Genomic DNA, 14,217 nt, shown 5'->3' on the forward strand with positions numbered 1-14,217 from the left:
TGGCCTGGATTCAATCTTCCTTCAGAATGTTTCTTTCCCAGGAGACCCTGAGCAAAGAATCTCCATGAGGCCATCCCATCATCTTCTAGACAGGCCCAGACATTTCTGACTCCTGGGGTGAACACAATAGTTTGTGCTTCCCAAATGGGACTCACACTCAGAAGATCAAGCTTCTGGCCAGCCATGTAGCGACTCAAAGCTTGCGGTTGTCTTCTTAGTACTGGGTTGGTTTTGAAATGACTCATCCGCAGCGTCTGGCTGCTTTTTGTGAGAAACTTTGTGCGTTGTTGAGGCAAATGGTTAGCATGAGGGGTGCATCTCTGCTCATGATGATTGTTCAATACATGCTCAATGATTTAGACTAAATTTCACTCATGCATTCATCAAATATGTATTGAGCTTCTGCTCTGTACACCCTACAATGGCCCTAGGATGGCATTTGGAGACACTCTGATGTGCAAAACATAGTCGCATAGCTGAAAGGGTCAGATATTCATTTATTCAAAAAATGGGCACAAAAATGTACAAAATGCAAAAAATATCTTCCCTTGTGGAACTTGCATTTGAGCATGAATAAGTACATGCAACGAAGCACCAAGTGGAGCTGCTGTCAGAGAACTCTGGAAGAATACAACAGGGTGAAGAAGAGGAATGATTAATTCTATGTGGAGAGGGGAGGAGGATCAAGGAAGGCTCCTGGCGGTGGGGGAAAGGGGTGATCCCTGAGTGAAGTCTTGATAGAATAATAGGTATTAATAGGTTTTGAAGACAAGGACACAGTGTAAACAAAGGAATGGGACTGCTGGCTGGTAGGGGAAACCAAGAGTAGATTGTAGAAGTTGGAACATTGAGTACAGGGAGAAGAAGGAGTGGCATCATGAGAAGAGCTGAGGTCTATGAAGACCTCAAAATGAGAACTTCTAGTCCGTGGTTCCCTAGGAAACTGAGCCCGAGGGTAAAGCTTTCCAGGGAGTGCAATCCCTGGGAAGTAGAAGTGAGGGAAAGGGGGAGTAAGTAAGGGAGGCATTGGGAGCAAATAGAAGGACGTCATTACCCAACTGGTCATGACTTGGTGACAAGATGATCTCTTCGGCTTTACCAGGCATCTTTGCAGAGAAAGTGAGAAAGATTGCATCTCTGAAACATCCATCTAAGCGAGGGAAGACAGGGGACTTTACACAAGGCTTCCATAAGGCATTGGTCAACATTTGCCCCATAGGTGATTAACTCCTGCACTTCTGATGTGTAAGCACTGGGCATGTGGGAACACCAGGTGGATCATGCAGTGTCTTGCACCCGGAGGAAGCCCCTGGGCGGGAGAAAAGTGGGCCATGCAGGCTCATGGCCGGAGAGACCCTAACAGTAACAGGGATTTGGAGCAACAGTAGAGGCATGCTCCTCCCTTTGGAATTCAGGCCCAGCTGACGAGCATTAACATCAACACAGACCTTAAGACTGACAGAAAAGACTCTTTAAGTCTGATAAGAAACATGTATATCTATTCTCTCTGAAGCCTACTACCTGGCTTCCCCACCTGCTGCCTCAACAACCTGGCTATAAAACTGGGGAACAATATAAGACGCTGCTAGGGCTGCCCCAGCTAGAAAGAAAGGCAAGTGCTCAGATACAGGATGGTGTTTAAACTGAATCTAGTACAAAGCCTTCAGTGGATTTTAATCTGTAGAGTAATGTATTCGAATTTGCGTTTTTAAAAGACCACTCCTGGATTTCTCAAAGAACTGAAAGTAGATCTGCTATTTGATCCAGCAATCCCACTACTGGGTATCTACTCAAAGGAAAAGAAATCATTATATAAAAATGATATCTGCTCATATGTTTATCACAGCACTATGCACAGTAGCAAAGATAGGGAATCAACCTAAATGTCCATCAACCAATGAGTGGATAAAGAAAATATGGCATGGATATACATATGTATGTATATACCATATGAAAGTGGTGTACACACACACACACACCAAGGAAAACTACTCAGCCATTTAAAAAAAGAGTGAAATAATGTCTTTTGCAGCAACTTGGATGGGACTGGAGGCCATGATCCTAAGTGAAGTAACTCAGCAATGGGAAACCAAATACCGCATGTTCTCACTTATAAGTGGGAGCTAAGTTATGGGTACACAAAAGCATGCAGAGTGGTATAATCACATTAGAGACTCAGAAGGAGGAAGGGTGGGAGGGGGGTGAAGGATGAAAAAAAAATCACCTTTTGGGCACAATGTAGTAGTGTGATGCTTACCCAAGTACTCATCACACTACTCAGGAGATGAGTACACTAAAAGCCCAGACTTTACTACTGTATAATTCATCCATGTAACAAAAAACCACTTGTACCCCTAAAGCTATTAAAATAAAAACATTTAATAATAAAAAATTTTAAATAAATAAAAAGACCACCCCAGCTGCAGAGTAAAGAACAGGTTTCCAGTTTCCCAAAGAGTGCTCCATGCACCAATGGAGATATTTCACAGTATTTTATGTCTTTATGTTGTGCGCAGCTTTATTTTACTAGCTAAGTTTTTAGAAAATTTATGTGTATATGTTTTACAGGTGTTTATGTAGACAGCACAATGTTAGATTTTATATAATAAATGCAGTCAATGTAAACAAACATATGTGCAAGGTTGAATACTACAGATGGGAGAGAGATGTGGACAAAATCAAAAAGGTAAAGTTTAGGAAATGCTGGATTAGACTGGAGGGTAGGTGACCAGCTAGGAGAGAGAATCAGGAGATAAAATGAAAGAACCTACCATGATAGGAATGAGAGGAAGGGATAGATAAGAACAATGTTGAGGAGTCAGGTTTCAAAGGACTTGGTCGTTAACTGGATATAGGAGCCTGAGAGAAAGATTAAAATTCAACGACACTTTAGCAATAAGAAGGTAAAGGATTCATGGAAGGTCAGATGCAGAACTTCACCCCTTCAACTCTGTGTCCCAACCCCATGGGTTCATTAGACAGAGGATGAGCTGCTGATTTGCCAACCAAGAGCTCAAAAGCCAGATGTGCATGCCCTACGTGTGCTTCAAATGAAGAAGTGTGGACCTCAATGTGGACCTTCGGAAATGGTGAGGACTGTCTGGGCCGGAGAAGAGCCAACACAGCAGTGGCACAATGGCAACCAGCTAATGAACCATTCTTGTGGGAAACAACCCCAGCCGCTTGGATCCCAGCCTGGTGAGTCAGCACCCAGGCTACTGCTTGTCACCCACGAAGAAATGCACGTTTGGAAATTTGATGACATCTGGAGTTTCAGTCTTAATCAGGCTGGTTTTGGCATTTCCTTTCCAGGCATGGAGCTGTTTCTGGGTATTTTTCAAAATTGTCTATAGGGAATGCCATAGAAAAACCCCTAAACTGAATCTTGCTAGAGCCACACCTTGCAATTCCATGACTTTTGCACATTTATCTCATGATTTGCTGAGTAGCCACACCAACAAAGACCAGAGCAGAGACTGTAAAGGGATGGAGCCAAGCTGTACCTAGGCAGAAAAGTTTCCCCACCTGCTGCCTCACGCCCATCTCTGCTGTGTACCACGTGTAAACTAAAAAGAAAATTCTACGCCCCTCAACCATCTGAGCGGACCCCTCCCCTTGGCCAAGGGCATTCTAAAGTTAGCCTGAAAAACTAATGCAGGCCATCATGGGAAGCAGGAGTTGGACATGCTCCTCCCTTTGGAATTCAGGCCCAGCTGACCAGTATTAACATCAACACAAACCTTAAGACTGATAGAAAAGACTCTTTAAGTCTGATAAGAAATATGTACATCTATTCTCTCTGAAGCCTACTACCTGGAGGCTTCAACTGCATGATAAAAGCCTGGTCTCCACAACCCCTTATTTAACTCAGACATTCCTTTCTATTGATTCCAAGTCTTTAGACAATAACTTAACTCTTTCCATCAACTGTCAATCAGAAGATCTTTGATATACCTGTGACCTGGAACTACCCCTCCACCCCAACCACCACCACCTCACCCCACCCCCTCACTCCCTCATTTTCACTTCTAGTTGTTCCACCATTCTGGACCAAACCAATATACAGCTTACATGTATTAATTGATGTCTTATGTCTTCCTAAAATCTATAAAACCACGTTGTAGCCCGACCACCTTGGGCACATGTTCTCAGGATCTCCTGAGGGCTCCGTCATGGGCCATGGGTCACTCATATTTGGCTCAGAATAAATCTCTTCAAATATTTCACAGAGCTTGACTCTTTTCATCAACACAGGTGTGACAGTGGCAAATCAGTTATCTGGGGTTCTCCTACTTCATCTAAAAAATGGAGGAAATATGATCAGTAAAGTACTTTGCAATTGCTCAATGTCTTGTAGTCATGATGATGATTTTGAGATGTCTTATACTTTGTCTTTTATCATCAGCACTCCTCCAGCTCACAGATTCTCTTACTCCTTGCGAATGAATTTTGGACCAGGAATAGCTGTATCTGTGAGTTTGTTTTGAGTCAAAAGTCTGGTCGACACACCATTACTACCTAACTGCCAGTCTACCAGTCTAGGATCATGGCACTAACCACTGCAACCCCAAAAGTGGTGTGTCCAACACCACTCTCTTGGATGACGCATGGTGTGGAGCAGCAGTTCTCAAAGTATTTTCTGGGAAATTCTAGGGGTCCCTAAGACCCCTCCAGGGAGCCTGTGAAGTCAAGGCTATTTTCATATTAATAATACTAAGGCATTGCTTACTTTTTTCATTCTTACTGTCATGAGCGTCTGGTTGAATATTCCGGAAGCTACATAATATGTGATATCACAACAGATTGAATACAGAAGCAGATATAAAATCCACCTGTCATCTATTACATCAGATATTTAAAAGATTTTTAAAAATACAAAAGAATGCCACTCTTCTCACTACTTTTTTATTTTGGAAAATGCAGTTGTTTTTCATAAAAATGTTATTCATGTCAATATGTAACGGGTCTATTATTGTTATATTTATGTGAGTTAATACTTTTTAAAATTTCTTCATTATATTTCTAATATCTTAAATATCAGTAGATACCACTCATATACATAAAAGCTCTTTGAGTTCTTCAATCATTTTTTCATGAATCCTTAATTATATTTATTTTTTAAATATAAGAATATTTTTAAAAGTATAACCACAGTAGGATTAACCACCTAAAAATTAATAATAATTCCTTAATATCATGAAATATTCATTGTTCCAATATTTCAGATTGGCACACACACACATACACAGTTTTTTATTTAAATTGGGATCCGAAGTAGTCCTTATATGGCAATTGGTAGGTATGCCTCCTAGGTAATCTCATCCCACTGATATTTTTTTCTTTGAAATTCATTTGGTAATAAAACCTAATGCTGAAATATTTTGTGTGGTTTTCTACATTCTAGGTTTGACTAATTGCATTGATGGAGTTTTGTTTAACATATTTCTCTGTCCTCTGTATTTCCTGGACATTAGAAGTTTCATTTAGAGGCACGATTATACCCAGGTGGGATAATACTTGCAAGGGTGCTTTCTCGGTGGTGGTGTGTCCTAGCATGAGAAGGCACAAGATGTCTGACTGGGGAAGTTGACAGGAATGGTGATCATATATCTGATAACTCATTAGTGGTTATAGCTCAATCACTTTTAAGAGCATGAAAGGATCCTGTGACCAAAGTGTATGAGAAAACCAAGTGTAAAGATCACAGTTTTTCAAATGAGACGACTCCGTACTCCACTCCCGGCAGTTGCCATTTATTAGCTGAGACTAGGAATGGATTTGGAAAAGTTACTTAACCTCTTTGAAATTCAGTTTCCTCGTCTGTAAAAGGAGGATCATAATATTCTCCAACCAACTGCTTGATTGTAAAAACTAAACAAAACAACAGATACAAAAGTCAGTGTGTGGCACCCAGGGTATGGAAGGTATTCAATTGATTATCTCTCTCTCCCTTGATAATAATCAAATTCGGAAGCTGACAGGGAAAACTATTCTGAGTGAGTCCTGAGTAAAAGTGGACAGTGGGCTGAAGAGGGAGACAAATTCTCCCTCACTTCTTCCGAGGTACAGGGGCCACCCCATCCCCACCTTGAGCTAGGAAATTTGAACAAGGAGTAGAGAGAAATGCAAATTGTCTTGCCAGCACTTCTGAGTCATTGGTGGGGGTTCCTACACTAAGAGCAGAAGTAGGAACATGGGAAGGGGAAGAGAGAGCTTCCCCTGTAGTAATAAAAATTTAAAAACGGCCTCCATGATGATAATCCAAAAAACTGACAAGAGCAAACGCTGATGTGGATGTGGAGCAACAAGAATTCTCATTCATTGCTGGGGGGAATGTAAAATGGTGCAGCTACTTTGGAAGATAATTTAACAGTCTTACAAAGCTAAAGCTAAACATAGTCCTGCCATACTACCCAGTATTTGTACTCCCAGGTATTTACGCAAATGATTTGAAAACTTACGTTCATGCAAAAAGTTGCACATGAATGTTTACGTGCAGCTTTGTTCATGATTACCGAAACTTGGAAGCAACCAACACATCCTCCAGTAAATGAATGGATAAAAAATTATGGGACATCAATACAACAGAGTTTCTTTGTTTTTTTATTTTCTACAACAGGGCCTCACTCTGTCACCCAGGGTGGAGCGTAGTGGTGCGATCATAACTCCCTGCATACTTGAACTCCTGGACTCAAGCAATCCTCCTGCCTCAGCCTGCTGAATGGCTGGGACTGCAGGCATGCACCACAACAACTGGCCTCCCATACAATAGAATATTATTCAACAATAAAAAGAAATTTTTAATAAAGTCGCAAAGAAAACATGGAAAAAGTTAAATGCATATTGCTCAGCAAAATAGGCCAATCTGAAAAAGCTACATACTGCTTGATTTCAACTACATGAAATTCTGGAAAAGGCAAAACTATAGAAATAGTAAAAAAAAAAAAAAAAAAAAGAAAAGTTGCCAGGGGTTTCAGAGGAGAGAGGTAAGGATGAATGGCTAGAGCGTCGGAGACATTTTTAGGGCAGTGAAACTATTCTGTATGATACTATAATGATGGATACATGACATTACATATTTGTCAAAACCACAGACTGTACAACACAGAGTGAACCGTCATGTAAACTATGGCCTTTCATTAGTAACATTAATGAATCAATATTGTTTCATCAGTTGTTGCAAATATACCACACTAATGCAAGATGGCAATAATAGAGAAAAGTGTATGGGGTTTGGGGAAGAGGGTATATGAGAACTCTGTGCTATCTGCCCAATTTTTCTGTAAACTTTAAACTGCCCTAAAAAGTAACATACATTAATTAGAAAACAAGCAAACATAGGATTAATTGCTTTCTGAGCCAGCTAACACATCTTCAGACCTGAAAAAATAATTCTGACAGTTAATTATGACAAATAATTCTGACAATTGATGCCCAGCCCCAGAATCCAGGCAGAGAGAAAGACAACAGTCACTGATAAATTACAACAGAGGCATCACAAAGGGACCAGAAACCCCTCATGTCTAAGTTCTTGACCCACAGGCCCAAGGAAGAAGCTAATCCCTTCCCCAAGCCCCAGTGAAACTCTGCTGAACTCATCCACTCTGACCACCATTGCCATCCCTGATCTCCCAGCTGGTGAAGAGGATGCCATGCTCTCTCAGAAGAGAATCACTAGTGCCCCCCAAAGAAAACCAACCCTAAAGGACTCAGATTCCCTCAGGGTCCACCTTGTCACTAACCCAAGCATCTGCCACCTAAATCCCCTTCCCTGCAACACCAAGGTTGAATAGGTATTCAAGGAAAATGGCCCCAAGTAAATAGCTTGAGCTGCCATCACATGTACTGTGAGCTCACCAGCACCTTTCCCAGGCTGTGATGGGGGGCAAGAGGAAGGAGAAGAAGACTGGGGCAACATTATCCTGGGAGAATGTCAGTGTGCTGAGCTCTCTTCCCTTCTCTGGCTTGACTCAGACCATCAGAGTTGGGTTTTGCCATCAATTAAACTCACAGGTAAAAGCAGCATCCTGAGTTGCAATATCATTTAATGTTATTTTCAATTGCTTTAACGACACTATCAAGTCCAACAGCTTGAGTCCAGTACACAGAGATCAATGTCTGGGTAACACAGTGCAGTTGAAAAAGTATGGAATCTAAACCCATAAGCTAAAGTTAACATCACCAGTAAAAGAACAAATGGACACCAAGTGCCTCCAGATATGATGCGCTGAGAAAGACATAACAGTTCTTTCTCGTTCATGATGTCCTTGCCAAAAGTGCATAGCCTGAATTTTATAATGGGGAAAGTTCAGACAAACCCAAATTGAGGGACATTCTACAAAATATCACTGGCCTGTTAAAGTCTCCTTAAAATGTCAAGGTCAAGGACATCTCAGAAAGGTGAAGGAACTGTTCCACGTTAAAGGCAACTAAAAAGATGTGACAACTAAACGTGATCCATAATCCTAGATTGGATTCTGGACCAGAAAAAGGATATTCAGGGGACAATTGGAAACATTTGAATAATTAAATTGTAATATTGTTATGAATGTTAACTTTCTAATTCTTACGATTATGTCACACACAAGAAGTTGGCATTTTGGGGATTTGGGTGAAGGGTATGTGGAATTATTTTTGCTACTACTTTTGCAACTTTTTTGTAAATCTGAAATTATTTCAGAATTAAAAGTTTTAAAACAAACGGAAATATAAATAATAGAGTTGCTGCTCCGCTGTTTACCACTGTATCCTTGGGCGAGTCACTTCATCTCTTTGAGCCCCAGTTTTCTCTCCTATCAAATGGAGGCACTAAAAGAGACTGAGAGCCTGGGCAAAACAGTGAGACCTCGTCTCTACAAAAAATTTAAAAAATTAGCCAAGCATGGTGGCACGCACCTGTAGTCACAGCTACTCAGGAGGCAGAAGTGGCAGGATCGCTTGAGCCTTGGAAGCAGAGGTTGCAGTGAGCTGAGATTACACCACTGCACTCCAACCTGGGCAACAGAGCAAGACCCTGTCTCAGAAAAAGAAAATGGGGCACGTATACACCATGGAATACTCCACAGCCATAAAAGAAGATGAGTTCACGTCCTTTGCAGAGACATGGATGAAGCTGGAAACCATCATTCTCAGCAAACTAACACAGGAACAGAAAACCACACACTGCATGTTCTCACCCATAAGTGGGAGATGAACAATGAGAACACATGGACACAGGGAGGCGAATATCACACACCAGGGCCTGTCAGGGGGTGGGGGGCTAGGGGAGGGATAACATTAGGAGAAATACCTAATGTAGATGACGGGTTGATGAGTGCAGCAAACCACCATGGCACGTGTGTACCTAAGTAACAAACCTGCACGTTCTGCACATGTATCCCAGAACTCAAAGTATACAAAAATGATAATAATAATAATAAAGCTGGGCTCAGTGGCTCACTCCTGTAATCCTAGCAGTTTGGGAGGCTGAGGCGGGAGGATCATGAGGTCAGGAGATCAAGAGCATCCTGGCTAACATGGTGAAATCCCGTCTCTACTAAAAATACAAAAAATTAGCCAGGCATGATGGCGGGCACCTGTAGTCCCAGCTGCTCGGGAGGCTGAGGCAGGAGAATGGCGCGAACTCAAGAGGCGCCCCTTGCAGTGAGCCGAGATTACACCACCGCACTCCAGCCTGGGTGACAGAGCGAGACTCTGTCTGAAAAATATAATAATAATAATAATAATAAAAGAGAGATTGGGCATAAAAAATACCTTATAAATAAGGAACTAACCTGAAATAACTGCACGTTATTTAATAGTACGTCTGCATGCTATTAAACACATTTAGGATCATATACAATCCTGAAAACAACAACAACAGAAACCTAGACAAGAAATCTGAAGCCAAGAGGCTATGGCATCACAATACGCCACAGAGTAGGGGAGGCAGAATTCGAACCCAGGTCTATTTGATTCCAAATGCCAAGCTCTCCCAGCTCCACCAGGGCTGTCACCATGAGGACAACTTGATGAATGACACAAGACACAGGGCAGACGAGAAGAGAGACCCAAAGACTCCACAATCAAACAGGAAATGTGGCCAAGAGTAGATATAATCTTCAAGACACAACCGCAAGCTGAGAAAAAACATTATCAACCACAGATCTATTCCACCAAAGATTGGCCCACAACATCTGAATATTCTCCTCTTTGCCAATAACTGCTTGTTACCATCCAAATTGTAGTGAGAGCAGCTTATATGTCTCTTTTTGCAAGTGAAAGTGTAAATAAGGGTGGCTGCACAGGTGGCACACTGGGACACAGTATGTGCCATGAGGATGGAACCCATTAGGTCCTCTGTCACCTTGAGACTGCATGCACCTGCCATCTGTCCTGGCAAAGCCCAGGGCTCCACGCTCCACAACAGCAGGAAAACTCCAAGGATCAGCCTTCTCGACCTGGCCCGCCGAGCTTGCCCTGAGAGCTCTATCTGTGTGTGCTTCTCTGCACACAGTGGCTAAATCTGCGGACCCCTCAACCATCCTACAGCCACCAATCATTGTTAAGGCCCTTAATCCAGGAGGTTATTAAGTTACACCCCACAAGTCACCATCTGGCTGGTGGGGATTTCCTGAGTGGGTGGGGTCTCCTGGCACTTCTTGAATTACACCAGCTTGGATGTCAGTCCCCAGTGACAGAGTCTCAGAGACTCTCTCTGCCTCCAAATTCACTCCCAACCCTCCTGCCCCAGTCTTCAGCCAGGCTTCCATTGCTTTTAAGGGGAAAGGGAGAAGGTGAATGTCAGGGAATGAACACTTATGGGCCACCTAGTACGAGCCAGCCCCTCTTCTGGGCATTTTCTACACTTGGCTCACATAAGTTTTACAAAAACTTGTAGTAGGTGTTATCGTGCCTGTCGAACAGATTACTTAAAGTGACCATAATCAAGACTGTGTCATTCATCAAAGTCAAATCAGAGATTTAAATGCAAGGTCATCTGGCTTCAAACTATGCTCTTTCTACTAAAACCTAAGAATCTCTAACATTCTTGCCTTTGCTCTCTCTGGCCACTTTTCTCAGCAAAATCTCCCCAGATTTGTTACCAGTCGACAATCTTGGCGGAGGAATTATCATGGGTCATGCACACACTGGCGTTTCCCACTCACCTGGTACCAAAGACAGCCTCCTTCTCTTCCTTGGGCAAGACAGTGGCTGCCCTATACAAGTGCCCAGGATAACCCCTCCTGCCCTCATCTTGAACCTCCCCATGTTGGCTCTTGAGACTACTGTCCATTCTGCTGCTGGGTTCTGGGTTCAGGCTCTTGGCCAGGCATTCCAGATCAGTGCACTGGTCATGTCTTCTGATCTTGGATGCCAACTTCTGGACTTGGCTTCATGCCCAGCTTAGGCACACTCCTGGTCCAGTGCCACCACATCCATGTTTCCAGGAAGGGATGTGAATGATGAAGTACAAACATCACTGGAAATCTCCAAACGCAAGAGCTTGCAATGGGGCTGCTTTATGGAACCCCTGGGGGAAAGTACACCAAGTCTCATATACTCTCATTTAATCTTGTCACCAATCCTGAGAGATGTAGTGGGAGCCCCAAATACAGATGAGGACACAGAAGGCCACAGAAGAGGCGGGGTGTGCCATGGCCCCTCAATCAGGGAGCTTCTCTAGGGGGACAATGCTCCGCTTGGTTACCAGCAAAGACCCTGCTTGCAGATCCTTCTCTGGGAAAGCAAAGGGGCTTTAGCACATCACGACCAGCTTTCTCCTGGGCCCCACTTCGGCTGTGCCCAGGCCTGTGTGTGTTCAGAGCAAGACGCCTGTGCTGAGTTCACTGACTGGAGTGCCCTAAGCTCTGCCCATGGCATTCACCAGCATAAGTATTAACGTGGTCACTATTGGTTAAGTGGTAATACCATGCCAGCAATTGTCCCAAAGATATGCACACATGTGTATTTGTATATGTATGCATGTATGTATCTATCTATATAATCTCATATTTTAAAATAAATCTAATACACATATAATCTCATGCACAGGTGTAAAGTCCATTTAATCACTAAAGAGTGACAATGTGCCCAAAACTCTTCTAAGCATTCTATATATAGATAAAAATCTCATGTATATATGTATGTAATCTTATTTAAATATATATTTCATGTATTTCTATAAATCTAATATACCTAACACACACATATACAAAAATCACATTGTCTTTAAATAGTGACTTTATGCCAACAACTGTACTAATAATTGCATATAATAATGACATGTCATCTAATTTACATGACTCATATAAAAGATCTTGCAAATATATATATATATACACGTGAAAATCTCATTTAATCATTAAACAGCGACTATATGTTAGCAACTGTTCTAAATACTATATATACTCATTTATATATAAATCTCATATGCAAATTTAATCATTAAAAATGACTATAGGCCAATAACTGTTTTCTATATTATACATTATAATTTTAGATTTCAGTGTCATTTATATACTTAAATAAACTTTATATATATATATAATTTCACAAATATACAGACGCACAGACATATACACAGGTGTGTGTAACTCTGTTAACCCTTCAAAAAGTCCCTAGAGGCAGGCACAGCTGTTATCCTCAAAGGCTGAGCAAAGCCAGACACCTGGCACCTGTGATAATCAGGTATATTAGCCCACCCTCACACTGCTATAAAGAACTACCTGACACTGGGTAATTCATGAAGAAAAGAGGTTTAATTGAGTCACAGTTCAGCAGACTTAACAGGAAGCATGACTGAGAAGCCTCAGGAAATTTACTATCATGGTGGAAGGTGAAAGGGAAGCAAGCACCTTCTTCACATGGCGGCAGGAGACAGAGAGAGCAACTGGGGTTGTGCCACACACTTTTAAACCATCAGCTCTCATGAGAACTCACTATCACGAGAACAGCATAGGAAAAACCGCCTCCACACTCCAATCACTTCCTACCAGGTCCCTCCCCCAACATTGGGAATTACAATTCAACATGGATTTGCGTGGGGACACACAGTCAAATCATATCACCAGGTCTCAGCTGGGCTCCTGGAAATCACACTTAGACCTGCTCCCACAAATCCTAGAGCCACTCCTGCCTCAGTTATGAGCAATTCTAGTTTTGCAGCTGCTCAGACTCAAAGTCCCAGGCTCACCCTTGACCCCTCTCTCTGTGTGACTCCACAGCCCACCCACCTGCAAATCTTTGCCTTCAAAAGACTCAGGGTTTTGCTCCTTTTCACCACCTCAACCACCCCACCTCTGATTAAATTCAAGCCTCTGTTTGAGGTGCAGATGGACAATCCCAAGAGTCTCATGTTATTGACCTTGCTCCTGCCATCACTGGCTTTTGTCTATTTACATGGAGGAAATTTGTTAAAGCACAAGTCAGCCCAGGCACTCCTCTCTGCACCCTCCAGGGTCTGCCATCTCAGTTGGAGAGAAAGCTCAAGTCATTGTCACAGCCCACAAAGCCCTACAGCTTGTCTCTCATATGGAGAATGCCACCACATTGAAATCACCACTTTCTAATGCCTGCATAATTTCTACATGTAATTTGTGTATCTCACATTTATTAAGAAGGGTTTGTTAAGAGGACTCCATTACAGAGAACTGTGCTACCCACTATTACACACACACACACCCATAAAGCAAGGAAAGAGGTCTCCCCCTTCATCTCAGGTTGAAGAATGGGGCCTTACATATACCTCCCAAAATTTGGAGGACATAGTAGATTGGTGTCTGACTCATGCCTGAGAAATCCCTTGCATCAGTTTGGACAGAGGATGCATGAGTGTTTCCCATGAACCACATGTGGTGTGGCATGGCAAAGAATTGGCCTGGGGACTGTCTTGCCCTAAAGGGGTCAACAGAGATGAACTGGAAAAGCTGACAGTGGACAACCAGACCCCTAGGAGCTGAAGGAATAGCTGGTGACATAGGGTTCATCTGGCAATTATAGAGGACTGCCCACCATCAACTGAGGGAGGTCACTAAAACCTCATACAATTTCACTATGTGAGAGAGTCAGGTATAAACACCTATGAGGCTCAGAGAATGAAAAGCCCTACCTGTCAACAGCACCAGTCACAGAAGATCTTTCCTGCTTTTCCCAGTGCAGAAAAGGCAGCAAGGATCAGAGACACTTTAAATGAAGTTGGGAGCAATTATTCTTATGTGGAAAATGGTCATTTTTGAT

This window comes from Gorilla gorilla, chromosome 18 (assembly GCF_029281585.2).
Source record: "Gorilla gorilla gorilla isolate KB3781 chromosome 18, NHGRI_mGorGor1-v2.1_pri, whole genome shotgun sequence".
Classification (NCBI taxonomy): Eukaryota; Metazoa; Chordata; class Mammalia; order Primates; family Hominidae; genus Gorilla; species Gorilla gorilla.